At 37.3% G+C, this 26,580-nt stretch overlaps 1 long non-coding RNA gene, 1 other non-coding gene and 1 pseudogene across 2 annotated transcripts in view; all 3 read right to left on the bottom strand.

The window, feature by feature from the left end:
• The window catches only part of LOC123849646 (uncharacterized), a 318,720-nt gene that overhangs the window by 4,454 nt on the left and 287,686 nt on the right, over window positions 1-26,580 (bottom strand). The window contains exons 4-5 of the long non-coding RNA XR_010407785.1: window positions 20,258-20,495; window positions 13,591-13,678 (exon numbers count right to left, since the gene is read on the bottom strand). This is a non-coding gene — a long non-coding RNA (uncharacterized LOC123849646). The remainder of the gene's footprint in view (window positions 1-13,590; window positions 13,679-20,257; window positions 20,496-26,580) is intronic.
• On the bottom strand, window positions 1,137-4,175 carry LOC123849645 (eukaryotic translation initiation factor 3 subunit M-like; annotated as a pseudogene).
• LOC123850292 (U6 spliceosomal RNA) lies at window positions 20,405-20,511 on the bottom strand. The gene has a single exon (XR_006792259.2). It is a non-coding gene; the product is annotated as a U6 spliceosomal RNA (small nuclear RNA).

Consider the following 26,580-nt stretch of genomic DNA (forward strand, 5'->3'; position numbering starts at 1 on the left):
CAGCTCTACACATCAGCATATATGCACTCTTTGGAGAATTCCAGAAGTACCCGGGAGCGGGGAAGATGTTTAAAAAAGAACCGAAGTCCTAAAACTGTGAGTTGAGGAAGAGTCATAGGAAGATTATTTGTTGCTGTGATCGTGATACTATTTTTATCCCAACGCAGGGGTGAACTGGGCAACGAGAAAGCACGTATACATATGAAAATGCAAAGTAATGGTACATTCCACTCCAGTGTAACTTTTCCTCACCACACATTATGGAGCACAAGATGGGAGGTGATTGTAAAATGTTAAGACAACACCATTTGTGTATGTTCTACTTGAGTCGGCTTCACTTGTTAGGAAAGATAGAATATACAGGGCGGTGAGCAACTTCTACAATTAATAATTGGAGGTTCTGGGGTAACGTTCTTAAATTTCTATTTCAGCAAAGAGATGGGGGGAGGACAGCATAGGCAGGGGAGAGTGGTTGAGAGGGGACAGGAGGTGACTGTGTGTAGAGTATGAGTAGAAGGTATGTGAAGGGAAATACACCCTAATTCAGGAACCAGGACTCCTGGGTTCTCTCCTCGTTCTGCTCCAGCCAGCAAAGTGGGAGTGGGGAAAATCATTTCCCTTCTCTGAGCTTTGATTTTTCTCATCTGTAAAATGCATTGAACTGATTAGCTTTCAGAGTCCTTCCCTGAGTGTGATGCTCACATTTGTCTCTGAAAACAGTGTTGTTGAAAATGAGGTTCTTTACTTCCCTTCCCAGACATCAGGTGATGTCTGCATTCCAGCACCCCCGCAAAAGTACTATCTCCCCCAGTGAGGCTGCAATGCCTCTGAGTGTTGCTAAGTTTGGTGGACTTGGAGTCGGACCAACGAACAGGCACTCCTCAAACAGCAGCCCGTAGCCTCTGATTTCTCCACGTTCTCAAAATCTCTGCAACAGCAATTGGAATGATATTTTATTTATTAATTTTTAAAGATTTTATTTATTTATTTGAGAGGGAGAGAGTGAGAGAGAGAGAGAGCACGGGCAGGGAAGAGGGGCAGAGGGAGAGGGAGAAGTAGGCTCTCCGCCCAGCAGGGAGCCTGATGTGGGGCTCGATGCCAGGACCCCAGGATCATGACCTGAGCTGAAGGCAGATGCTTAACGACAGAGCCACTCAGGCGCCCTTCGAATGATATTTTAAATAAACAGTTTTACGAGAAAGAGAGGAGATTAGGGGAGGGACAAAGAGAAGAGAGGAGAGGAAGCTAAACTATAAGGGGAGGAACCCAGATAAGAATGGACTACTTTCCACACTTCCTTCCATCACATATAGGAGAATTTTGCCTTTTTAGGATATATCAATCCACCTTTTGATCAAACTATAATTTCAACATTAAAAAATTAATTTTAGGGGTGCCTGGGTGGCTCAGTTGGTTAAGCGTCCTACTCTTGGTTTCGGCTCAGGTCATGATCTCAGGGTCATGAGATGGAGCTCTGTGTCGGGCTCTGAGCTCAGTGCGGAGTCTGCTTGAGATTCTCTCCCCTCTGCCTCTGCCCCTCCCTGGCTCACATGCTCGCTCGCTCTCTCTCTCTCTAAAATAAATAAATAAATAAAATCTTAAAAAAATTAATTTTAGATTGATTCTAATCTCTGATATTTTGGCTGCAGCTTGTAATGCATCAGGTTCAGCCTGACCTAAGGAATTTTAGGCCCTTTTCCAGAATCATCTCCTGAAAGCAAGGTCCTGGTCATTTGTTCTCCCTGCTAAAGAATCTTCATGGGCTCCTTGTATACCCCAGTATACTTTTTCTAGTTTTGAATCAAGCTAATTTTTTTTTTGTCTGTTTCCAATGCTTTTCCACAGTAGCTAATATAGTTGAAAATATATGGTTTTCATATCATTAAAAATAGTCTTACACATCCAAATTCACAAAAATACTAAAACTACTATTCCTATTACTAGATTTTCACTTTAATTCCTTATTGAATCTATGTTGAATTGAGTCCACATACTTCTTAAACTAGATGCCTATCGAGTAAGTACCTGAAATCTCCCACAACTACTCTCATGCCCTCTGTTTGAATGAATGAGGTAACCTGTATTGTTCCCATTTGAACTTTGTTGCAGAAGAAATAGAAAAAGATTATGTGGTTTGAGGATCGATTGACTAACATCTATATTGATGATAAGAGGAAAAATGTGATTAAGTGAAGGCAAAAGGATTTCTGTCTTACAACACTGAAAATATTAATGATGAGGAGGAAATGAAATACTGTATCTAGCTGATAATTATTGTGGAATTTGCTTTCTCAGGCATCTTTGGTATCATGATAATAAAAAATACATATAAAATTATGAGGAATGATTTAGAAGTGATTTGGCTCTCCATAAGGTTAGAGGTTAGAAATTTAATCAGGTCACTTATTATCATACATCAGTATAAGCCATATAGGCCAGGAACAAATGGATGCTGCTGCTGATTTTCTGTGTTTATGGAAAATAAAAGAAAGGGAAAGAAAAGATGAAACAAAAAAATGTTAAGTGCCAGTCTTGTGCTTGGCTATGACCTTGCTTAATCCTCATACCAACTTCCCTGAAGGAGTTTCCAGTATCCTCATTTTACAGATGGGGAACCACAGGAGGTGGAAAGAAACTGGTCCAGAATCCCATAGCCAGGATTGTAGCTGAGCTCAGCCTGCCCTCAGAGACTTTGTTCTTTCCACCTTGATCTCTTGTGATTGGTTTTTTTTTTTTTTTTTTTGTGTGTGTGTCATTCAGTTCATTCTTTCTTGTTCTAGAGAAATTACACAGGATTTGATCACTGCTATCTGTGCAATTCCATATAATATGTTAGTTATCATTTGAAATCGTTTTAGCACTGAATATTGAACAACTCACCAGTTTCAAGACGGCATCTCCATTATGCATGTACACATATTATTTAAAATAAAGAATAGTCCTTTTTCATTTTGACCAGACCAAGGCTCAGTTTCTTCCCACTGAGTTCTGACCACCCGAATCTTCCTGCTCAGTTCTTTTTTTTTTTTTTTTCAGTTTATAATGTTTTGCTATGATTTAGATTTTCTCAAAGAAGAACAAAATTTTATACATAGTGTAAAAATTCAGAAAGACTCACAGGGCTATTTTTCACTTTGTTCAAATTTTGTTCCCAGGCATTAAATGTGTCATACAGTTGTTACCATTGCTGTTTTCCAAATGTCCGCTGGGTACTATGACTGACAGCAAGACCATTTTAGTTCTTACTGCATCAGTAACAAATACTTCAACATCATCGGCTCCAATCTGAAGTTCTTGCTGCAGTATGTCAAAAGAAATTTCTTTATTTTCCACTGCCATTCCCATAAAAGTAAGCAGTCTCATTTTTGCCATATTCTGTGCGTGTAATAGACCAACTGGATCAATGAAGTCTTTATTATTCTGATAAAACTTGACATATGATGCCAATTTAGCACTCACAAAAATGGTTAAAAGATCATGAATAAATTCGCCTTCCTAAAATTTGACTGGTTTTAGAGTGAGAAGATGGTCAAAAAGAAATGCATTTAGATCTTTCAGTGCTCATACAATACAGCTGTGGGCATCAGCTTGAGCCTGGGAAGCGTTGTCCTCCATGTGACTTCCTAGCAATTCCACACTTGAGAGTGACAGCCAAATACTTACTGAAATACTTTTTCTGGAGAGCCAATGAACCATTCTCCTCTGGCCATAAATGTACTGTCATCCATTGTTCAAGCCGGATTATTACCAAGTATGTTTTTGGAAACACATTCTCTAGATGTCACAGAGCCTTTCATAATTTAATTTATCAGTGTCAAGGAATTGTGAAATTGTCACAGCAGCATTAATGTTGAATCAATTAAACACAAAATAGGCTATGGTGTCTCATGCTTTGGAAGATGAGAAGTGGTTATAAGCAAATCCACAGGGACGGAGCGTTAAACTTCCAAAGGATGAGTAACCACTGTTAAAAACAGTATACACCTGTGTGAGATGCCATATGAAAATATAGGACAAGGGCCTTCTTGGTAGCTGTGAAAATTTAAAACAAGACACCAACCAGACAGCTCTCCTATTTCCCAGATGCCTTTCAGGACTGGTATCTCTCTATAAGCCTCAAAACCAGAAGTCAGAGACAGAACAAATTACAATGAATTATTACCACCATGATGTTTCATCAAGAATCCTTTAGGAGGATAACATTTCTTGTAACTGCTAGATTTCTGAGCCAGAGGTGACCAAAATCTCATCTATTTTTTTAGCATACCATGCAATCCTTTTACATCTTCGAGAATATTTGGACAAAAATTTGGGAAATACACACATGAAATATTGATTCTTATTTCTGGTGAGTAATCAGGTTAACCCTATTGGTAGAATGAGGTTGAGATAATTAATAGGTGGATTTGCCAAAATGAGTAAATGAATCCATTACAATACGTTATGTCACAATCCTATCTCTGCTACCATCATTTTAAAATAAAAATAACATTTAACAAGTTCTGTGCCCCGAAGTTGAAAATAGAATGTTATAGAGTTGTCATTATTTCCTCTCTGGGAAAGATTGTGACTGATAAGATAACTATTGCCTAAACTATTTTAGTATATGGAATTGGCACAGATAAATTCTCTGCTCCATGTACTAATTACAGTAATTTGATCATTATAATGATTATAATTTCATATTCACTTTATATGAGATAGTCTCTTAACACTGCCTGTCACATTATAGTAAATTTGCTTGTAAGATTCTTTTGGGGGGAACTATTATATCTTATCAACAATGTCTTCAGTGGCTTAATTATGATATGCCTTCAGGATTTTTATAACACCTCTTGCAAAGCCTGTTTTCTGAATGAGAATGTTATATGTCTAAGAGCTGTGTCAAGATACTGTTTTAAATAGTCAGTTGCATTTCTAATATATTTATGAGAAAAATTAATGAAAACAACCTGAAATTCCAACAAGGAGGTACTTACTAAATTAATAATGGCATATCCCTGCAATAGAATATCAGATATTTGCAAAAAGAATGAGGAAATGCTATGTACAGATTCAGACAGATTACTAAGGTATATTCTGGAATAAAAACAGCAAGGTACAAAATAGTGAATATAGAATATATTTTTTATATAAAATAAGATATATATATATATATATACATGCCCATATTTGTATTTTCTTGCATTTTCAATCAAGGAAGGCTCTGGTAGGACACATAGGAAAGTAATACAAATGGTTTCCTGAAGGTGAGGGGAGGGATATGTGTGGAACTAGATGAGTGGTAGATGGGCCTGAAGACAGACTTTCTCTTTATTCCTTCCTTTAGAATCTCTGTTGGTGGTGCCTGGGGCCATGAAACGTTTTTAATATTCACTCAGCCTACTATATCAAACTTTCACTTGTTTTGGATTTTGAGTCATACATATGAAAGCCTTTATCTGTTGTCATTTTATCACTTTTATAACTTTTTGCAATTAAATATTTGAGCTATTTGTAATTTACTATGGTGCATATTATGGGAAACAATGGTTATCCAGTTGTCTCAGCATTATTTACGAAGAGACTGTCATTTACCTATTGACTGGACATGTTACCTTGTTCACATGTTAAATTCCCTCAGTATTCTTGAACTTTCTATTCCATTACATCGGTTTGTCTGTGTATATGCCCCCACGATTTAGTTACTTCGACTATCTGTTTTAAAATTGATAGGCCTGGTTTTCCCTCACTGTTCATTTTCAGAGGTTTTCTGGCTATTTTAAACATTTTTAAGGTAAATCTTTCATAAAATCAGGTTGTCTAATTGAAGAATGTTGGTATTGCAATTGGTATTGTGCTAAATATATCCATTAACTTAAGGAGAATTGATAACTTTTTGTTGTTGAATAGTTTTCCAGTTGGTTCTCTTGGACTTTTCAAGTGTATAATCATATTACTTGCAAATAGTGATAATTCTACCTTCTCCTTCCCATTTCTCTTGTGTCTAATTTCTTTTTCTCATCTAATTATAATGATTAGTTAAATATGCTCCTAAAATCTCTGCAAAGACTCACCAGAGGAATGGTTATGGCAACAGAATTTGGGTGAAATTCTTAACCCATTTATACACGGCCTTGTTTTGAATAACTGTTTTGGCTATATCAACATGACCTGTTAGAGATTTTTCTTGATGCCTTATTTCTAAGAAATGAGAAATGACTTCACTTGTTATTAAAACCATCTCCAGTATATTAAATTGGAGCTTTCCCTAAGGGCTAGTTTACAAATAGTCATGATTCATCTGACATGCTGTAAGGAAATATACATAGACAAAAGAGAGATTTTAGCAATTGACTGGTTAATCTCTCTTTTCCCCCAAGCCAGGTGTATTGGAAATGACTGAAGCAATATGTGTGGTTTACATCCTACTCCCCAACCCCTGTATGTTTGAATTCAACTTGTATATTTGAACATAGTCATGCCAAGTTTAAGAATGATCTTCCTCATCTATAGTAGCAAGATTGATTGCCTGATGTATTGCATGATGATATATATACTTTATATTTAAATCTAAAACTCCAATAGCCAATTCAGGGCTGAATTTGGTCCCAATACGAAGCAAAAGGTATTTGACAACTAAATGGAAAGGATATCAACAAAACCAAAGTTTGCTAAATTTAGAGACTTTTCATTCAAGAAGTGAAGTGTTAGTAAATACTTTTGAAAATCCAAGGCTAACTCTGGAAAACTGTATGGAGGTTCCTCAAAAAGTTGAAAATAGAGCTACCATATGATCCAGCAATTGCACTACTGGGTATTTACCCCAAAGATACAAAAGTAGGGATCCGAAGGGGTACGTGCACCCCGATGTTTATAGCAGCAATGTCCACAATAGCCAAACTGTGGAAAGAGCCAAGATGTCCATCGACAGATGAATGGATAAAGAAGATGTGGTATATATATACAATGGAATATTATGCAGCCATCAAAAGGAATGAGATCTTGCCATTTGCAACGACGTGGATGGAACTGGAGGGTATTATGTTGAGTGAAATAAGTCAAACAGAGAAAGACATGTATCATATGATCTCACTGATATGAGGAATTCTTAATCGCAGGAATCAAACTGAGGGTTGCTGGAGTGGGGGGTGGGGTGGGAGGGATGGGGTGACTGGGTGATAGACACTGGGGAGGGTATGTGCTCTGGTCAGCGCTGTGAATTGTGCAAGACTGTTGAATCTCAGATCTGTACCTCTGAAACAAATAATGCAATATATGTTAAGAAAAAAAAAAGAAGAAGAAGAAGAAGAAGGTAGCGGGAGGGGAAGAATGAAGCGGGGGAAATCGGAGGGGTAGACGAACCATGAGAGACGATGGACTCTGAAAAACAAACAGGGCTCTAGAGGGGAGGGGGGTGGGAGGATGGGTTAGCCTGGTGGTGGGTATTGAGGAGGGCACATTCTGCATGGAGCACTGGGTGTTGTGCACAAACAATGAATCATGGAACACTTCATCTAAAACTAATGATGTAATGTATGGGGATTAACATAAGAATAAAAAATTTAAAAAAAAAGTAGGTAAGACTAGATAGAAGGGGGAAGAGAATATTCAAAGACATGATGATTGAGAACTTTTAGAACAAATGTTCAGTAAACTTAAAAAATCCAAAGCAGCATAAATGACAAGAATACATGCTTCATACATCATACTAAAGCTACAGAATACCAAGGGCAAAAATAATGTTGAGGGCAGATAGAGAAGATTATCTACAAAGGAACCTCTATTAAACTGACAGCTGATTTCTCAGCATCAATGACATAAAAAGATAATGGAATGATATCTTTAAAATCAACTGTGAAAGGGGCACCTGGATGGTTCAGATGGTTAAGCGTCTGCCTTTGGCTCAGGTCATGATCCCAGGGTCCTGGGATCGAGCCCCACATCGAGCCCCACATCGGGCTCCCTGCTTGTCGGGGAACCAGCTTCTCCCTCTCCCTCTACTGCTCCCCCTGCTTGTGCTCTCTCTCTCGCTCTATCAAATAAATAAATAAAATCTTTAAAAAATAAAATCAACTGTGAACTTAGTAATGTATATTTAGTGAAATATTTTTTAAAATAATAAATACAAAATAAAGATATTTTCTGAGAAACTAAAAAAAAAAAAAAAAAAAAAATCCAAGGCTAGAATTGCCAGTTGCAAGACTGGATTTCCATAATCAAAATTTACAAATTTTCTTACTGACACAACCTTTAGCATATTTACTAGGGGAAGGAGTTCATTATGAAAGGAAAGGAGCATCCATGAACAGTAAAGGGAATGACCAAAGACTATAAAAGTTAAACAGGACACTGTATAGCATTGATACAAATTAAACACACACACAACCCCCAGACACACACACAAACACACACACACACCCCCCTCAAGAGAACCTCCTTACAAATCAGCAGTCACTTGATTTACAAATCAAGTGTCCCCTCAGCTTCCAGGGGTCACAAAGTCCCATGCTCTGGTTTGAGGAGCCCTAAATCTGTTTTGAACCTCTTGAAGCTCCTTTCTGGACCAAATAAAGATCAGTAAACCCGCCAGAAAACAAGAAAGCAAGCTCAAGATAAGACTTCCCAGTTGTATGTTCTAACAGCCTAGTCCAATCCCCTGTCTAGTGTAGCTGAGCAAAGAGAAGTGGCCATTTGGGAAGGCTGATGAGAGTTGACTCCTTATTCTAATTGCCACATTTAGCTAAGCTAACACTAACTTACAGATCTACAGGGAGCAGACAAGACAGAGCAGCCATTCAATCAAGGAAATCCACCACATAGGTCACTATAGCTTACTAGGATGGGTGTTTCTTACTCCCTATGTCTACCGACTTGGTAACACTGAGGCCATCCCTCAGTATCAGAGTTTACATTTTGACCTAGACTTCCAATGATGAACAGCGGGTGATTTCTACCAGGTGAAAATCTTATTTATCTATCCTAGGCTGAGGGTAAAAAATCCTGAACGAGAGCCAAAAGACACACGAACTAGATTATATGTACTCAGAAGAATTTGTAAATCAAGTGACTGCTGATTTGTAAGGAGGTTCTCTTGATACGTGCATGTGTGTGTTTTGTGTTTCGCTTGCGTGTCTCAATGCCATACAGTGCCAGGTTTTGTAAATTGCCAAATATATAGTGATAACCTATTGAAAAGACTAAATATTGGCTTGGAGGCATTGGCTGAACTTTACCATTTTTCTTTTTATAATTAGATTTTTTTAAACTTAGCCCCACATGTCACTACTTTTAGCACAAGGCAGCAGGGTCTAGTTAAGTTGTGCTATATGCTTTTCAGTTAAACCATAACTTCCCCATGTGCATTTTGTTGTGCTCACTCAACATTAAATAAATGGATAACACCTGAATAAATTCTGAGCCCCAGAGTACACCAATTCTTGGAAATAATTTACCAGTGAGAGGTTTTTCATTTGAGCTTAATCAAGAGTGTTACTGAATTGAGGTAAAGCAGTAGTTACTTAAGTACAATCTCTACAAGCAGGTAATAGTAAAATATATAATAGTATTTATGACTGGTTGACCCATTTCTCAACCCGTTTAAATCTGGAAAGATATGTAATAAATTTGAGTCCAGTTTATGTACTTGGACTATTCATATATACAGTAAAGCTCTTTCATAAAGCTTCTTATCAGGGGAAATGTCTTAGAAAGGAAAAGGAAAATTATGGGCATGGAGATAATCCATGAGATCTTCAGCCTCCCATTTTATCATTATATCTCCTTATTTGTATTAAAAAACACAGCTATGACAATGACACTGTACATGCGTGTAAAGTGTCAAGGAGACATATATCCTCAGCAGTTCCTGGAACGTGAAGAACTCCATGGCCTTTCCCTACTGTTGATGTCATTTTTCTTGTAGCTGCTTCTTGGTAAAGCTGAGTGGCAATGACAATAAATATGACATTCCTCATTTTTGAAAGCTTTCACACTTGATTAGGTATCTAGTGTGGGGACTTGTGCACAGAAAGCATTGAGTGAATATTGCTTAATGATGATCACTCCCTGCCAAATAAAATTAAACATTCTGCATGATGTAGATGCCGATAAATTGACAAAGAGACTGTAATTCTGTGAAAGATCTAGATCTTTCAACTGCAGTCTGTGAACCACTTGTCTTATAGGATTCTTGGTAAAAATGAAAATTCCTAGCTCAAACCTAAGACCTTGTGATTGAGAACCTCTGAGTGTAGGAACTTTCATTTTTAACAGTTTTTCTGGTGATACTCCTGTACTACAAAATTTGACAACTAACCATTAAATCTTGGATTTTTAAAAGAATATTTCTAATTACGTACACGTGCATTTTCATCTAGGCCACCAGAGAGGAAGTCTACAGAGAAGATGGTTTTCAATATTAGATACTGAATTCTTTATTTAAGTGGTCAAAATAATACTGAGTACATAAAGTCTTAGGCTACGCCTGTAAAATTCTTAAAAACTCAGCAGAAAGTTGAATTATTCCCAAAGACAAATATCTGGCTTTTGAGGAAGATCTGGGATTTTTTACTATTCATTTTTTTGTCAGTAAGTTTCATGATAAGTGAACAGAGAAAAATTTTTGAGTCAGTTCTCTCCTGGAGAGGTCAGGAAGAAAAGACAACAGTATATAGAGTGCATCTTTTTACTTCTTGACTGTGAGCAGCAGGAGAATGTGTTCAAGGTGTGTGTAGCTGCAAACATTTTAGAATTAAGTGTAACATAAAATATCATAACATTAATTCTCAGATATAAAAAGCAAAGGCAAAGCCCCTATAAGAAGGTCTGGAATGGAAGAAATGTCCCCATGGGGGGGTGGGGGGGGTTGCTATTGGCCACACCTAGAATTCAACTCACACCGAGAAGGAATGAATATATTGCAATGCCTCCAGGAGACAAAGCATGGCTTATGTAAACACCTTTAAAATATGGTTGTTTTGTTTGATAATGATGAGCTTTGGTCCCAGTGTAGATGAGGGTTGAGGACACAGGCAGGGGGATGAGAATGGTAAAGTCAGATCTAAACTGATAACTATGCTCAAATGCTTAAAGAGATAGCATAAGAAAAGGGATTAACTGTATACGGGGTTTGAAAATAAAACCTGAAGACCAAAAGGTAAAATAGGAAAACAGAAATATGGAGAAATTTTCTAAAAAAAAAAAAAAAATCAATGAAAGCCATTCTACAAAGAAATAGGAATGATCGTGGTTTAGTGAGTTGTCATCTTGGAAGCAAGAGGCTATTTGAATAATCATCTAGGACATTGTAGGACCGTGCTTCTCAAAGTTTAATGGGCATATGGATCAGGTGAGGATCATGTTAAAATGCAGAATCTGGTTCTGGATATGTAGGGTGAGACTTGAGTTCCTACCATGTCTAGCAAAGCTCTCAAGTGAAGCCAATACTGCTGGCCCATTAGGACGCTTTGAGTATCAAGATTCTAAGGTATTTTCCAAATCTAAGAATCCAGAATGGATTTACCCTGTGGCTCTGTCACTTTCTATGTGATCATGGAACTAGTTCCTTATCTTTTCTTTGTCCCAGATTTTCTCATTTGTAAAATTGGAAATAATCAGAGTTTTGCCTTATAGGAATGTTTGGAGGATTCAGTGAATTAACAGACATAGAGCATGCAAGAGAGAGCCTGCCAGGTAATAAATAGTCAATAAACGTCAGCTTTGATTATTGCTGTCATTATTATAAAGCTAAAAAGTTGTGAAATACAGAGTGCTTTGGCTTTCCCTCTTTGCTGATGTAATCAGACTGTGTTTGTGTGAAACTGAGCAAGGATGCCTTAGAGTTTCTCCTTCTCACTGCCAGATAGGCCTCCAGTTGTAGCCTAAAGTCATTTTTAGGTTTTGCTAAATTCCAAAGGAAATGAAATCTACAATGACTCCATTATGCAAATAACAGTAATGTTGAAGGAAGCGGGGAATGGATTTCTAGAGACCGAGTTTTCAGTCCTGCCTCTAATTAGCCATGTAAACTAATAGTATTCTCCCAAACCTGATAATCCCACAATGCAGGAGAACATGTGCTCCTTTTTACCACTGACTCAAACCCCCAGGACATCTTTCATGGATTGGTGACTTAGCCATAGACTTCCAAGCGACAGAGATTGCCATCGTTCTTTGGGACCCACATGCTCTTCTGGACTCTTAAGTTATCCACTATGCTGTCCATTTCCTCTGACTCCTGGCTAAATGCCCTGCTCTTAGTGATGAAGAATTCTTGGCACTCAAGCTAATATCAAAGTCAAGGGCTGGGAACCCTATCTAATGGGTGACTGTGGCTTAATGGACATTATAGGACTTCATTTTTTTTTTTTTTTTAATTTTTGGTACACCTTACTCCCCAAATGTCTTAGCTAATTAAGGAAAAAAAATCTAAATTTTGAAATGAACATTTACAGCTCACTTTGTGTGTCACTTCCAAAGTGCAATTTTAATCTAAAAAATAGTTTTACATGAATGATATCCAGGAAATAGAACAAGCATGTGGTAAATCATTAAGTATTTATTGAATTCCTACCATAAGGTCAGCACTGTGGCAATATGGAGACTATAAGAAGTGTAAGCCATTGGAGTTTAACATATAGCTAAGAGGATACTACTTACATATATGGAAAAGTTAGAGTCAATTTAATATTGAGATGAGCAGAAGCAGCTCTGGGTGCCACAACCTGCTTAGCAAGCATGTCCACCTGTCTGTCCCTCCCCCTCAAAACTCCCATTCACCTTTCCCTACTCAGCTTTTTCTACCCCCCACCCCGTAACACTTCTAACATACTATAAAAATTGCTTACATAATATTAGATTCATTGTCTCTTATTGTTTTCCCCTACAAGAATGTACACTCCATAAGGATGGGGCTTTCGCCTCTCGTTTCTTGGTGGATCTCCTGTCTATAGAAGAATGCTTGGAAGCACAGAAGTGTTCAAGAACGATGTTTTGAGTGAGGGGATGATTCATCAAAGAGACCAATACCAAGTCTGAGCCTGCATTTCACAGCTCACAGACCTTGTGTGTTCCTAACACACAAAAGAGGCCAGCAGAAAATATTTTATAACCGACTAGTTTGTACAAACTATATTTGTTATCTCTGCTCAACAATACTCAGGATTTTGTCTTTTTTTCCCCTTTGGACATCTAAAAATTAGGCTGACCTAAAGACACAAAGTCATGAGAATAAATTATAGATCATTATTACACTGCCATTCCAAGGGGAAATGAAATCTGCAATGACTCCATTATGCAGATAATAGTAACTGTGAAGGAACATGGGAATGGATTTTTTGAGATCTAGTTCTGTGTCCTGCCTCCGATTAGCCATGTAAACTGATGGAATCTCTTGACCTCAGAGTTCCAAAATCTTCAGTTGAGATAGGAAATTATTTCTAAATGATAACCACTGATACTTAACTTTGACATCTAGCTTTTTTTGACACTAACTCCATTTTGCCCACCCCATCCCAGTAACCCCCATTCTATTAATAGTTCAAGTTTAAGGCGTTAGAAAAGACAGAAATGAACACAGGAGGAGGATAATGCCTGATGGGAAACACTTACTGTTATTATCGTTACGACCAAGATCATAAATATAGATTCAGGTAAGGAATCAGACTTTGAATAGTTCTAAACTGGTTCTATTTTCCCTCTGCAAAAAAACAGAAAAACAAAAAACCTGAAAGTCAGTTTAAAAGCCCCTTGAGTAGCAAAAATAATGCCATGGCATTTATCCTCTAGGCCCATTTGGTAACTTTAGACTCTCACTCAGAGTCTACTTATTGCACACATAATTCTTTGGGGCTGGAATATTTTTTTTTTCCCTCAGCCCAAAGAAATTAGAAGCAGCAAATTTTAAAATGTTACCAGTGGGTCACATCTTGTCAGAATAAATAACTTAAAGCTGGTAAGAGTTAAAGACATTCTTTCATTCAGAGATGAGATATTATAAACACATTATATTAGCATCATTAGATTATAGTAAATTTTAAAATGATTTTCTGACAATGATCTTGACTTCTCAAGACCACCTTGTGTAAGAAGGCAAGACATATTTCTGCTAGAAGGGTTTCCATTAATAATAGTTTATGCGTAGGTGCCTGAGTGGCTCAGTCGGTTAGGCGTCTGCCTTCAGCTCAGGTCATGAACCCAGGGTCCTGGGATCGAGCCCCACATCCGGCTCCTTGCTCAGTGGGAAGCATGTTTCTTCCTCTACACCCCCCCCCCACTTGTGAACTCTCTCACTCTCAAATAATAAAATCCAGGTACAAACAAACAAACAAACAAAAACACAATAGTTTATATGTAAACATTTTTGTTTGAGGTATCTGAAAAGACCCACTCATATCAAATTTTTATTCCCAGGTGATGTTAGATAATGAGATACATTGTATTATCTCTCCTTAAATTTCTCTGGTAATCATTACAAAAGATATTTTGGGCACTCTTCTTATATCAACATGTTTCTCTTTATATTCAGTATAAGTTGGGCAGTGTGGGGACCTGCAGTGTAAAAACATAGGTCCAGATATTGAGTATAGACGGATAAATCAGATGAAGAAGCAATCGTTTCGAGCGTGGGTTTTGGAGATGGCCCAATCTGGATTATAAACTCATGCTTACCAGCCTGGTGATTGTACTCAATTGCTTAATACCTCTGCTACTCAGATTCCTCATCTATAAAATAGTGATTGTAATACCTATTTCCAGAGATGTTATGAGGATTAAATAAAATATACATGCCAAGCGCTTAAATTTACAGCCTGGAATAGAGAGAGAGATACCAGACAAATATTTGGCGGTGAATGAATAAGCTGGGTTATCCTGGGCAATTTATTTATAAACTTTCATTGCTTCATCTGTAAAATGGGAAAAACAGTGCTTAACTCCATAGAGTTTTTAAAAATTAACCACAAAAAATTAATATGCTTATGTACACGGGACATAAATTATCCCCAGAATACCGTAAAAACCTAATAAATTATATTCATTAGAAACACTATGTTTTAATAATGAGAAAACAAATGTCAAAGTACATGGTGTAATATGAGTTCAGAAAAAGGGCAGACCAGTGTGGGTGGGAGTCAAAAAGGTGCAACTCTGAATTATTGTCATATAACTCTGAGGGGGCCTGATGGAATGCAGCCTCTCCGTCTACTCACATAGCCCCTTGTGACCAGCTGCCCTGTACCCACTGAAACAGAAGGTGCTAGGAATCAGTTCGCTGAAAAATCTGAAAGGAGGCACACACATACAAGGCAGGGCTGGTATGAACCCTACCGCTGGCCTCTGTGTTCCCTTGGCAAAGGGCAACAAAGCAAGAATGATTGCTTTTGTGAACATTACCTCTGCAAAGGCATTCCTTTGTTTCTTCAGTATTCATCTGCTTCAGTTATGTAGTTCACACTTGGTTCCTTGTTTTTGTTTTTGTTTTTTTTTTTGTTTTCTCAACTGAATATGTAAATAGATCTTCAATTAGGAGCCAGAGAACTTGGATTTATTTTTTTCCCCCAAACTGAAAGTAGTTCTTTTTTTTTTCTTTTTTTTCTGATGATTTAAGTGGCACATGCTCTTGGTAATTAAATCAGTCAACAGAGAACATCTGAGGAACATGTAGAGATCTTTGGAAATTTCTGCCATGAATCAGAATTTCTTTTTCTTTCTTCCTTCCTTCCTTCCTTCTTTCCTTCCTTCCTTCCTTCCTTCCTTCCTTCCTTCCTTCCTTCCTTCCTTCCTTCCCTCCTTCCCTCCTTCCCTCCTTCCCTCCTTCCCTCCTCCCTTCCTTCCTTCCTTCCTTCCTTCCTTCCTTCCTTCCTTCCTTCCTTCCTTTCTTTTCTTTCTTTCTTTCTTCTTTTTCTTTCATTTTTTTTTTTTTTTTAGAGAGCAGGCAGTGAAAGGGGCACAGGGAGAGGTAGAGAGAGAATCTTAAGCAGGCTCCACACCCAGGCAGAGCCCGATGTAGGGCTTTATCTCAAGACCCTGAGGTCATGACCTGAGCTGAAATCAAGAGTCCATGCTTAACCGACTGAGCCACCCAGGCGCCCGCTACCTTAAGGGAAGTAACAGAGGATGAGGCTTCATGAGAAAAATCAATGATCATTAACTTTGATCACCCAGAGCAGCCAACATAATCTATCTAAAATGCAAGTTGGGTCATGCCATTCTCCTGTTTAAACTCTCTCTCTTTTGTATTCCTTTGTTTTTGCAAGAATATCTGTAATCCTGAGCACAATATATGAAGCTCTTCATGATCTGAGTCTTGCCCAACTGGTTATTTCCCACCATTCTCCCTCCACTAAGAACTTTATGTTCTGGCCATGGAGAGGTACTTCATATTCTCCAATTCTTAGCTTTAAAGCCCTTTTCACTTCTGGATTTTGCATAATGGAAAACTGAGCTCACAAGATTTGCTCACTACAAACACACACAAATGCTGGATAAAATATAACTAATAGCATTTTTAATAAATGCTGGTCTTTAAAAAAAACAAGACAAAATTTCCAGGTCCCAGAACCTAAGAAGAATTTGAAGTCAGAATTGTTAACGTCCTGAAGCCTGGGATAGTGGACATGGATATAGGCCTAATAGTCATGTAATAAGTGCTAATTATGCACAAAGGAGCAGGAGATGCAGCCTTGAAAAATGAAGAACAGAGGAGTAAAAATGGAAAATGGAGAAAATTTAAGGAAAAGATAATGAATCCAAAGAAATACAAAAAAGAAGAAATGAAAAATAAATGCATAGACCAAACGGAAAACAATGAACAAAAAGGTAAATTCAAACCAAACTAGATCAGTAATTTCATTAAGTATAAAGGAGCTAAATTAAAAGATAAAGATTATAAGGGGCACCTGGGTGGTTCAGTCAGTTAAGTGTCTGCCTTCGGCTCAGGTCATGATCTCAGGGTCCTGGGATCGAGCCCCATGTCGGGCTCCCCCATTCAGCAGGGAGTCTACTTGTCCCTCTGCCCCTCCCCCTGCCCATGTTCGCATTCTCTCTCTCTCTCAAATAAAAATAGATCAAATCTTAAAAAAAAAAATAAAAAGATTGCAACACTGTTTTAAATAGAAAAAAAAAAAATGTCCTATTTAAAGTAAGTGCTCTTTTAAATGTGAGGTCACAGAAAGATGGATAGAAAAAGACATACCAGCTCTAACCAAAATTAAGTTGGTGTGATTATATTAAAATTAGATGAAATAGGATACTTTTTTTGTTATTTTATTAAGCTATAAAACACATACATTAAAATTCACATTTTTTTTACTGTACTAGTCTGTGGGTTTCGACAAATACATATAGTTTCTAATTACCACCATAATCAAGATAGCAAACAATTCCAACACCCACCTGCCTTCCTAAACATGCTACTGGCCTACTCCTTTACAATCAACTCTTTTCCAGTAGCTCATGGATATCACTGATCTGTTTTATGTCCATATAGTTTTGCCTTTTCCACAATGTAATATAAATGGAACAATACAGGATACAGACTTTGAGACTGACTTCTTTCACTTAACATAAAGCATTTAAGATTTGTCCACACTGTTGTGTGTATTACTTGTTCATTTCTTTTTATTCTGGTAGTATTTTGTTATATAGATGTACCAGAATTTGTTTAACCAGTCCCTAGTTCAAACATGTGGATGGCTTCCAGTTTTGTGCAATTACAAATAAAGTCACTATAAACATTCACATATAAGTTTTTGTGTGAACATAAGGTTTCAGTTCACTTGGGTAAATAGCTAGGAGTGGGATTGCAGGGTTGTATGATAAATGTATTTTTAACTTTATAAGAAACTGCCAAATTGTTTTCTAAAGTGTCTGGGCCATGTTGCGTTCCCACCAGCAATGTGTGAAAGTTCCAGTTGCTCTGCATCCATGTCAGTAATTGTCAGGCTAAGTATTTTAAAACATTTTATCCATTCAAGTAGGTGTGTAGTGGTATCTCACTGTGGCTCTGATTTTCATTTTCCTAATGACTAACTTCCCTAATCTTTTCATGGGCTTATTTTCCATTTTGGTCAAATGTCTGTTCAAATGTTTTGCCTGTTGCTTAAGGGTTTTTTGTTTTGTTTTTTCCTTGTTATTGAGTGTTGGAGGTTCTTTATATATTCTAGATATAAGTTCTTTATGAGATATGTGATTTATAATATTTCTTTCCAACCTAAGGCTTAGCTTTTCCATCTCTTAATATATTAATCAAATGTATTCATTTTTTATAGACCATGCTTTTGTTGCTGTGTTTAAGAAATTGTTGTCAGCCCCAAATAGCAAGAATTATTTCCTTGTTTTTTCTAGACATGTTACAGCTTTAGATATTAGACAAAGACCTACCATTTATTTTTAGTTAATTTTTTGCACAGATATGAGGTATGGACTAACTTTTATAGATACATATATTTTGCATATGAGTATTCTAATGGTTTCAGCACTTCTTCTTCTTTTTTTTTTTTTTTTAAGACTTTACTTTCTCTATTGAATTACATTTGCCCATTTGGACAAAACCAGTTGTCCATAGCTAATTTTGGATTCTATTGATCTTTTTATCTACCTTTTTTCAATACAACACTGTTTTGATTTCTGTAATTTTATAGTAAGTCTTGAAATCATGTAGAGTGACATTAAATATGATGTAAAATAGAGACCTATAACTGATTCATGAATTGAAAAAATTCATACTGCAAAAATTGTCATCCTTTTCCACATTACTTTTATGGCTAGTAAAATACCAATATTTTCCTTTTATTGATCTTTCATTTTTTTTGTTTTTGCTTTTTAAAAAAGATTTTATTTATTTGAGAGAGAGAGAGAGAGAGCAAGAGAGAGCATGAACGGGGAGGAGAGGGAGAAACAGGCTTCCCACGAACAGGGAGCCTGACATGGGGCTCGTTCCCAGAACCCTGGGATCATGACCTGAGCTGAAGGCAGACCCTTAACCGACCGAGCCACCCAGGCATGCCAAGATCTTTCATTTTTTGAAGTATGATAAATTGCTTCTAAAATGTTTATATGAAATTAAAAGGTCAAAATAGTCTAGACAACTGAGGAAGAAGAAAATGTCAGGGGATTTACCTCCCATTTATCAAAATTATTACAAGGGAACAGTAATTAATAAACTATATCACTCACACAGGGAGAGACAAGTAGACGAATGAAATAGAGTAGATAGAAATTCCCAGAAATAGACTCAAACATAAACAGACAGTTAATATGACAGATGGCATTATAGATTGTTGGGAAAAGATGGACTTTTTATAAAAAAGTTAGGACAATTGACTATTAGATATAAAAATGAACTCAAACCCCTCTTCACACCAGATATAAAATTGACTGCAGGTTGATTAAAGATTTTAAGCAAATGCAAAATATTAAACCTGCCATTATGCAGAATATCTTTACAAATTTGAGGGCTGGGAAATTTTTCTTAAGCAAGTCAGAAAAATGCATAAACCGAAGAAAAGGGATAGATAATTTTGATGACACCAAGATTAAGAACTGTTTCCCAAATGAAAATATAAGGAGACTTAAAATACAAAGCACAAACTTGGATAAGATATTACAGCACATATACTTAACAAAATACTCATGTCCTGAACACTTAAATAAATACCAACTCTCAGGAGAGTAATGGGCAATAATGCTTACACATGCATTTCACAGAAAATATGAATATCCAAAAAGCATGGGAAAATTGCTCAACCTCAGGGAAGAGTAAATTAAAACCACAGTGTGTCATCTGTACATACCCACTAGTAGGGCAACACTTAAAAACACTGGCATGGCTAATCATTGGTGAAGACGTGGCTCAACGTTGAGTTCTCATGCTTTACTGTTGAGCATTGGCACAGTCACTGGAAAATAGTGTGGCATTTTCTAGTAAAATTGAGACTGAGCAATCTAGTCCTACTCACATACCTTAAAGAATTCTTGCAAATGTGCATCAGCATACATAATTCATAAAAGTATTATTTGTTTTTTTATTTTTTTTATTACTTAAATTCATTTAGCCAACATAGAGTACATATTTAGTTTCAGATGTAGTGTTCAATAATTTATCAGCTGCGTGTAACACCCATGCTCATCACATCACGTGCCCTCCTTAATGCCCGTCACCCAGTTACCTCATCCCCCCACCCCCATCCCCTCCAACAACCCTCAGTTTGTTTCCTATAGTTAAGAGTCTCTCATGGTTTGTCTCCCTCTCTGATGACTTCCCATTCAGTTTCCCTACCTTCCGCTGTGGTCCTCTGCGCTGTTTCTTATATTCCACATGTGAGTGAAACCATAGGATAACTGTCTTTCTCTGACTGACGTATTTCGCTCAGCATAATACCCTCCAGTTCCGTCCATGTCGATGTAAATGGTAAGTATTCCTCCCAAAAATATGGAACGCTTCACGAATGTGCGTGTCATCCTTGCACAGGAGTCATGCTAATGTTCTCTGTATCGTTCCAATTGCAGTATATGTGCTGCCAAAGGGAGCACATAAAAGTATTATTTGTAACAGCAGAAAACTAGAAACAACTTGAATGTCCATCAATAGTAGATTGTATCAATAAACTATAATACATACACACAATAGAATATCATACAAAAGTGAAAGTGAATAATGATAGCCCTGCATAGCAACATGCCTGAATCTCAAAATTGTAATACTGAAGAAAAAAAAATTACCAAGAGTACTGTTTGTGTGATTCTATTTGTATGAAGCTTTGCAACAAGCAGAACTAAACCCTATATTGTTTAGAATACATACATATGATACATACATAAAGAAAATCAAGTCAATAATTACCACAAATGTTATGCTAGTGCTCATTTTTTTGGGTAGTGAAGATAATACGATTGGAGAAGAGGATTCAGGGGCTTGAAAAATATTGTTGTTCTATTCTTTAACTGGGTACTATTTACAAGGGTGTTTGTTTAATTATTCTTTTAAAAACTACATATTCGTGTACATCGGAATACTTTATGATAAAAAATTAAGAAGGAAAGAGTATAGTCAAAATTTGACAGCCATTCATGATGTAGCAAAAATAAAATTACTGCAGATATCATACTTGATGAAAAAGAAATTTGTGGGGGCACCTGGGTGCTCAGGAGGTTAAGTGTCTGCCTTCAGCTCAGGTCGTGATCCCAGGGTCCTGAGATTGAGTCCCGCATGGGGCTCCCTGATCAGCAGGGAGTCTGCTTGGTCCTGTGCCTCCCCCTGCTCATGTTCTCTCTCTCTCTCTAATTAATTAATTAGTTAATTAATTAATTTAAAAAATTGTGGCATTCTCTTTTAAGTAAGTCAGACAATTATGCCCATCATAACTATTTGTATTCAGCATTGTTTCAAAAGTCCTGGACGAATCAGTGAAAGATAAGTCAAAACAAGTAAATATTCACAAGATTAAAAAAGAATAATAATCCAAAGTATCATTATCTAAAGGTCATATGATTATTTTCATACAAGATCCAAGTCTACTGATGAACTATTAGACCCAATAAAAAAATTCTTCATAGTTCCCAGATATAGATTAATATGAAAGATAAATAACATTTAATAGACCATTAATAATTTAAAATAAATCATTTCTAATATAGTTAAATATTCCACCCAGAAAGAGTAATGAGTAAAACATGTATGAGTCCTTCTGTATGGAAAATTTTAAATTTTGTGGGAGGATCTAAAACAAAACTAAAATACACTGTTTTTATGAATAGAAAGACATCATGTTAAAGATAAATTCAGTTTCCTTAATCTGACAGTGTTTTCACAGGACACTGATGCTGACGTTAAAATTCACAAGGAAAACTAAAAGACTGGAGGGACCCGAGACAACTTCAAAGATCGAGAAGGGGCAATTTTCTCCAATAAATTTAGAGATTTACCTTTGGAGTATAAATTGCTCTTCACCTAGTATCACCTACATTAAGATTCTGTCGGTATATATTCTACTGTGTGGATCCTTCCCAGCCTGCAACAGTTTCCTTCCATATAATTCCATTGCATTCTGTACTTATCTCTATCATAGTATTTGTCAACAGTGTTTATTAGAACCACACCGAGATTTGTGTTCACTTCTTTATCTCCTTCACCTCGCTGTGAGCTCACCTTTGCATAATCTGAGTGCCCCATGGTGCCCGGTTTATAGGAAGCAGTTAATAAATGTCAGCCCCTTGTGGTCTTGCATTGCCATTATTATTCCATGGTCAGATGATCTTATTGTTCCCACTAAATTCTCACCTAATCCACAAGCTTTGGCAGAGGACTTGAAAGGTTTGGTTATTGTCCATACTCAACTCCCTGGGACTCAATTTTAAAGTCATTTCTGAAAGTAGCTATGTGTGATTACCCTCATGTTTTCTCTAATATTGAATACAGTCATGCAAAAGCATGCATTACGGAATTTCTCAGCTGAAAAGGACCTTAGGTTATATTCTTTCCCTCCTCTTTTTATAGATGAGGAAACAGGGACCCAGGGTGTTCAGACGGATATTCCATTTAAAACTGCTTCCAATTATATTTTACCTATTGCACAATATTTCTACTTTTTGACATGCCTGAAATTAAATGAATTGAAATCTTGAAGGATGATTTGTGATTCTGACAATGAAAGAGCCAGGAAATTGATAATACAGAAAAGTATGTAGAAGCTAAAGTGATAATCTAGTACACTCTGTGATTTTTAAATATTTATGGCATGTTCTTTTTATCTACTATCCTATTTTACAACATACACTTACCCCATTAGAAGTTATTGGAAATTGAAGGAACATCCTTAGGAGACTGTTCCAGAGAATTTCAGTTTATAATCGTGGAACTGAAATAAAAATATTCTGTATTTGTGTGCAAGGTAGCCTAAGGCAGCTGTTGACATTTAGCAAAGAGTTACCTAAACTTCTGACTTTGATTTCGGCTCCCTTTTGCATTAAAAAAATAATTCTGAGTACGATTATGTATTTCCTTTTGGTGTCTTACCAGATGAAAAGAGAACTGGAATTCTATGTCACTTGGCTAGCAGAAAACTCTGGTGTTGGCTTTGCAATTTATACATCCTGTTTGTATTCTCTCACATTCTGAGCAGGTTTTCTATTTGCTTATACAATATCCTCTTCCACACCTACAAACCCTCCTTGTTTTGTTTTTTTTTTTAATGTAATTACAGCTCACCTATTTAAAAGTTCAATCAATGCCGCAGCCAATATATTTCATTTTTTTTACTGATATTCTTTGGAGGAAGCCTTTTAATGGTAACATAATCAACTATTAATTTAAACAGAGAAAGGAATAGTTATTTAAAATTTTTTCAGACCTGTTATTTATTTATTTGGGGGAGAGGAAGAGAGAGAGAGAGAAAGAGAGAAAGGGAGAGGAGCAGAAGGAGAAGGAGAAAAAGAATCTTAAGCAGGTTCTATGCTCAGCGCAGATCCGAGTGGGGGGCTTGATCTCACAACCCTGAGACCATGACTGGAGCTGAAATCAAGAGTTGGACACTTAACTGAGCCACCCAGGTGGCCCCAGACTCATTTTTAAATGGAAACCTTACAAGCAGGAGATAGGCTTGGTGTCTTTATCTCTGAGAAAGCCAACTTCAGTGACCAGAGAAAATTTAAAACTTTTAACAAGCACAGCCTCGCTGAAATTAAAAGGCTTTGCTATTAGAAATTAAGGTATAGATCTTCAAAGTGTGTGGTCAAAGAAGCTTGTGGAGCAAAACTGCAGTACTGAATATTATCATATGTGACCAAAATCAGTGCAGGCGAATTGCGTATTGATGTGAATAGTTGCTGGTATTTGCAGAACGTGCAATGATATGAAAGAAACTGATCGTCTTTCCCAACAAACAGGAGACAGGAATGGTTTCCACCTCAGTGGAGGCGACAAGCAGATCACTGGGGAAGTGTTCAGGCATTTTGTTCTGGGGGAAGACCCAGGCTTCTGCTTCTTACTGCTTTACAGAGGAATGTGGAAGTTTGGAGATTTGTTTAGCTTTTAAGAAAGAATCTTCATTACATTGAGAAAGATGAGCCTATCTGCCATACAAATTATAATAATTAGCCAAGGGTGACATGAAATTAAAAATCCAAGAACCAGAAAACGTAGGCACACTTTCATATATAAAAGACTGTGGTTCCATTATTCCAGTTTTCCTAAAAGTATGCACAGGGTAGATGATAAATACGACTGCATAAATAGTTAATCTTAATCTATTTTCCTTGTTTCTCCTCAACAGGCAAAATTCTTCCTGTAACTCACCAACCGCTCCAAACACATAAAAGAGCATGTTTTTAGGCCAAATCTTGTTGCTCCACATTGAATACACGCTTGACTTTTTCTACTTTCATCTCCATTTCCGTATCGTTTGTGTAAAGTCAGAGGAGATTGAAGTAGAAAAAGAACTGTAAAAACAACACGTTCTTGCTAAATATTCATCTTCTGTAAAGGGATTTAAAAGCAAAACCCAAACACAAGAGGGGGCACACTCAACAAGGGGTGTGATGTAGTCCTGATACATTTTGGGCAGGTTGTGAGTGCTTTGGGGTGGGAGATGGCAAGAGGCGGAGTATTTCTCTTCTCTCTCCCTTTCATAGAATTTCAAAGGCAGATTCATATTTTTGGATGATGTTCAAAAAGTACAAAATTAAAAGACTGATGATCTAAGTCCCACCATCTATAATTTCATTTCACAAGCCTCGCCTGAATCAATGATTTTGAAACATACTATTGGTGACCCATGACTGTTTTTCCTCAGATGCATGATGCATGAATCGTGTATTATTTTTTTTTAATTTTATTTGTCAGAGGGAGAGAGAGCATGCACAAACAGAGGGAGCGGCAGGCAGAGGGAGAGGGAGAAGCAGGCTCCCCGCTGAGATGCAAGCCCAATGTGGGGCTTGATCCCAGGACCCTGAGATCATGACCTGAGCCGAAGGCAGACGCTTAACTGACTGAGCCACCCAGGTGCCCCAGGAACCGCACATTATTATTATTATTATTATTATTTTAAGATTTTATTTACTTATTTGAGAGAGAGAATGAGATAGAGAGAGCATGAGAGGGAGGAGGGTCAGAGGGAGAAGCAGACCCCCTGCCGAGCAGGGAGCCCGATGCGGGACTCGATCCCGGGACTCCAGGATCATGACCTGAGCTGAAGGCAGTCACTTAACCAACTGAGCCACCCAGGCGCCCCGCACATTATTATTAATAGCAGATTTTACATGTCTTTCAGAGGTTAATCTTATTCATGTTTTAGGCTTCTTGATGCTTATGGGTTTTAAATCATACTCCAAATCCCACAAAATATACCTAATTTTAGATCTTTTTCATGTTCTGAATACAAGGACGTATTATTTCCTACCAGCTTGTCTCCAAAGGCGTGGCATTGCTCCGCTGTACTTGGCATAGAAACGACATCCAGGAGGAAGAGGACACAGATCTGCCCTAGGCAGCTGACAGTTGTCTTATTTTGTTTATTGGTTTATTTGTTACCACACTCCTCCCCGCTTCCTTCAAGCTCCCTTAGAACTTTTTCTAATTTCCTTACATGCTATGCAGCAATCAGCAGTCTGAAGAAGTCACTGTGCAATTGTTTTAAAAAACTTCCCTGCCCGGCTCAAATTGGCTTTTAAAAGGGTTTTTGACCCTTTAAAGAAATGGAGAGAGAAAAAAGAAAGTTGACCTAATTCAAATCGTAAAGAGCAGAGTCTGGTTTTGATTGTTGAACAAATTATTTCAGTATAAATGGAGAACTGATGATGGGGTGATGCATGAGCCAGACTTGTGGCTTTTTACATTGTCCTTATTTTTCTGTTCTAGCCACAGAAGTCACACAGTCTTAAAGAGAAGGCTCTTTCGAAGGGTGTGATGCGAGGACTTTGAGTCCTTTGGTCTAGGGGACACAGGAACAGATAAGCTTCTCTTTAGAGTAATTAGAATAAGTAGCTAATTAAAGGTTTCTTGGCCCCTAAGCACAGAGAACAAGCTGAAATGGCTGTTTCCTCAAGCTTGAAGCATTGCCCATGTGAACGCCAGACAGTCTTTGATGCGAGGAAGGTGGTCATATTGGGTTCTTTTTAGGTCTGAGAAGTGAAATTACCTTGCAGAGCAGATTAAGCAAGAATAAATAGCAATGCTTCGTTTATTGTGAGTGTATGTAGTGTGTAGCTAGTTATTTGAATTTCTTCCAATTTTGCTCTAAATTATATTTTTCATAAGCAATACTAAGCAAGTTGGTAATTCAACAGTAGTTTTTATCTATACATGATGCTTACACCCCAGATGGGTAAGGCCAATCTCCTTCACTTTAAACTCTTCAAGACCCTTGACATTTGATTTGCCTTTTAGGGACACTGGGTAGGCTTTGCTGGAAACTAGTCATTGGGCTATTTAGTATTTAGGGTGGCTGATGTTCTATCCAAGTCGCCATGAAGTTGGAAGAGCCATGGAACGGTTCCATTTAAAAGTCTTGGTGGGAATTGGTGATTTGACTCTGATTCTGAATGTAAATACTGTGTGTAAAGGGAAGAAGTCAAACCACAAGTGGCAGGTCCTTCCTTTCTTTGTTT

Source organism: Mirounga angustirostris, unplaced genomic scaffold (assembly GCF_029215605.1).
Source record: "Mirounga angustirostris isolate CCGP_5_RB_7025 unplaced genomic scaffold, mMirAng1.0.hap1 SCAF_15, whole genome shotgun sequence".
NCBI lineage: Eukaryota > Metazoa > Chordata > Mammalia > Carnivora > Phocidae > Mirounga > Mirounga angustirostris.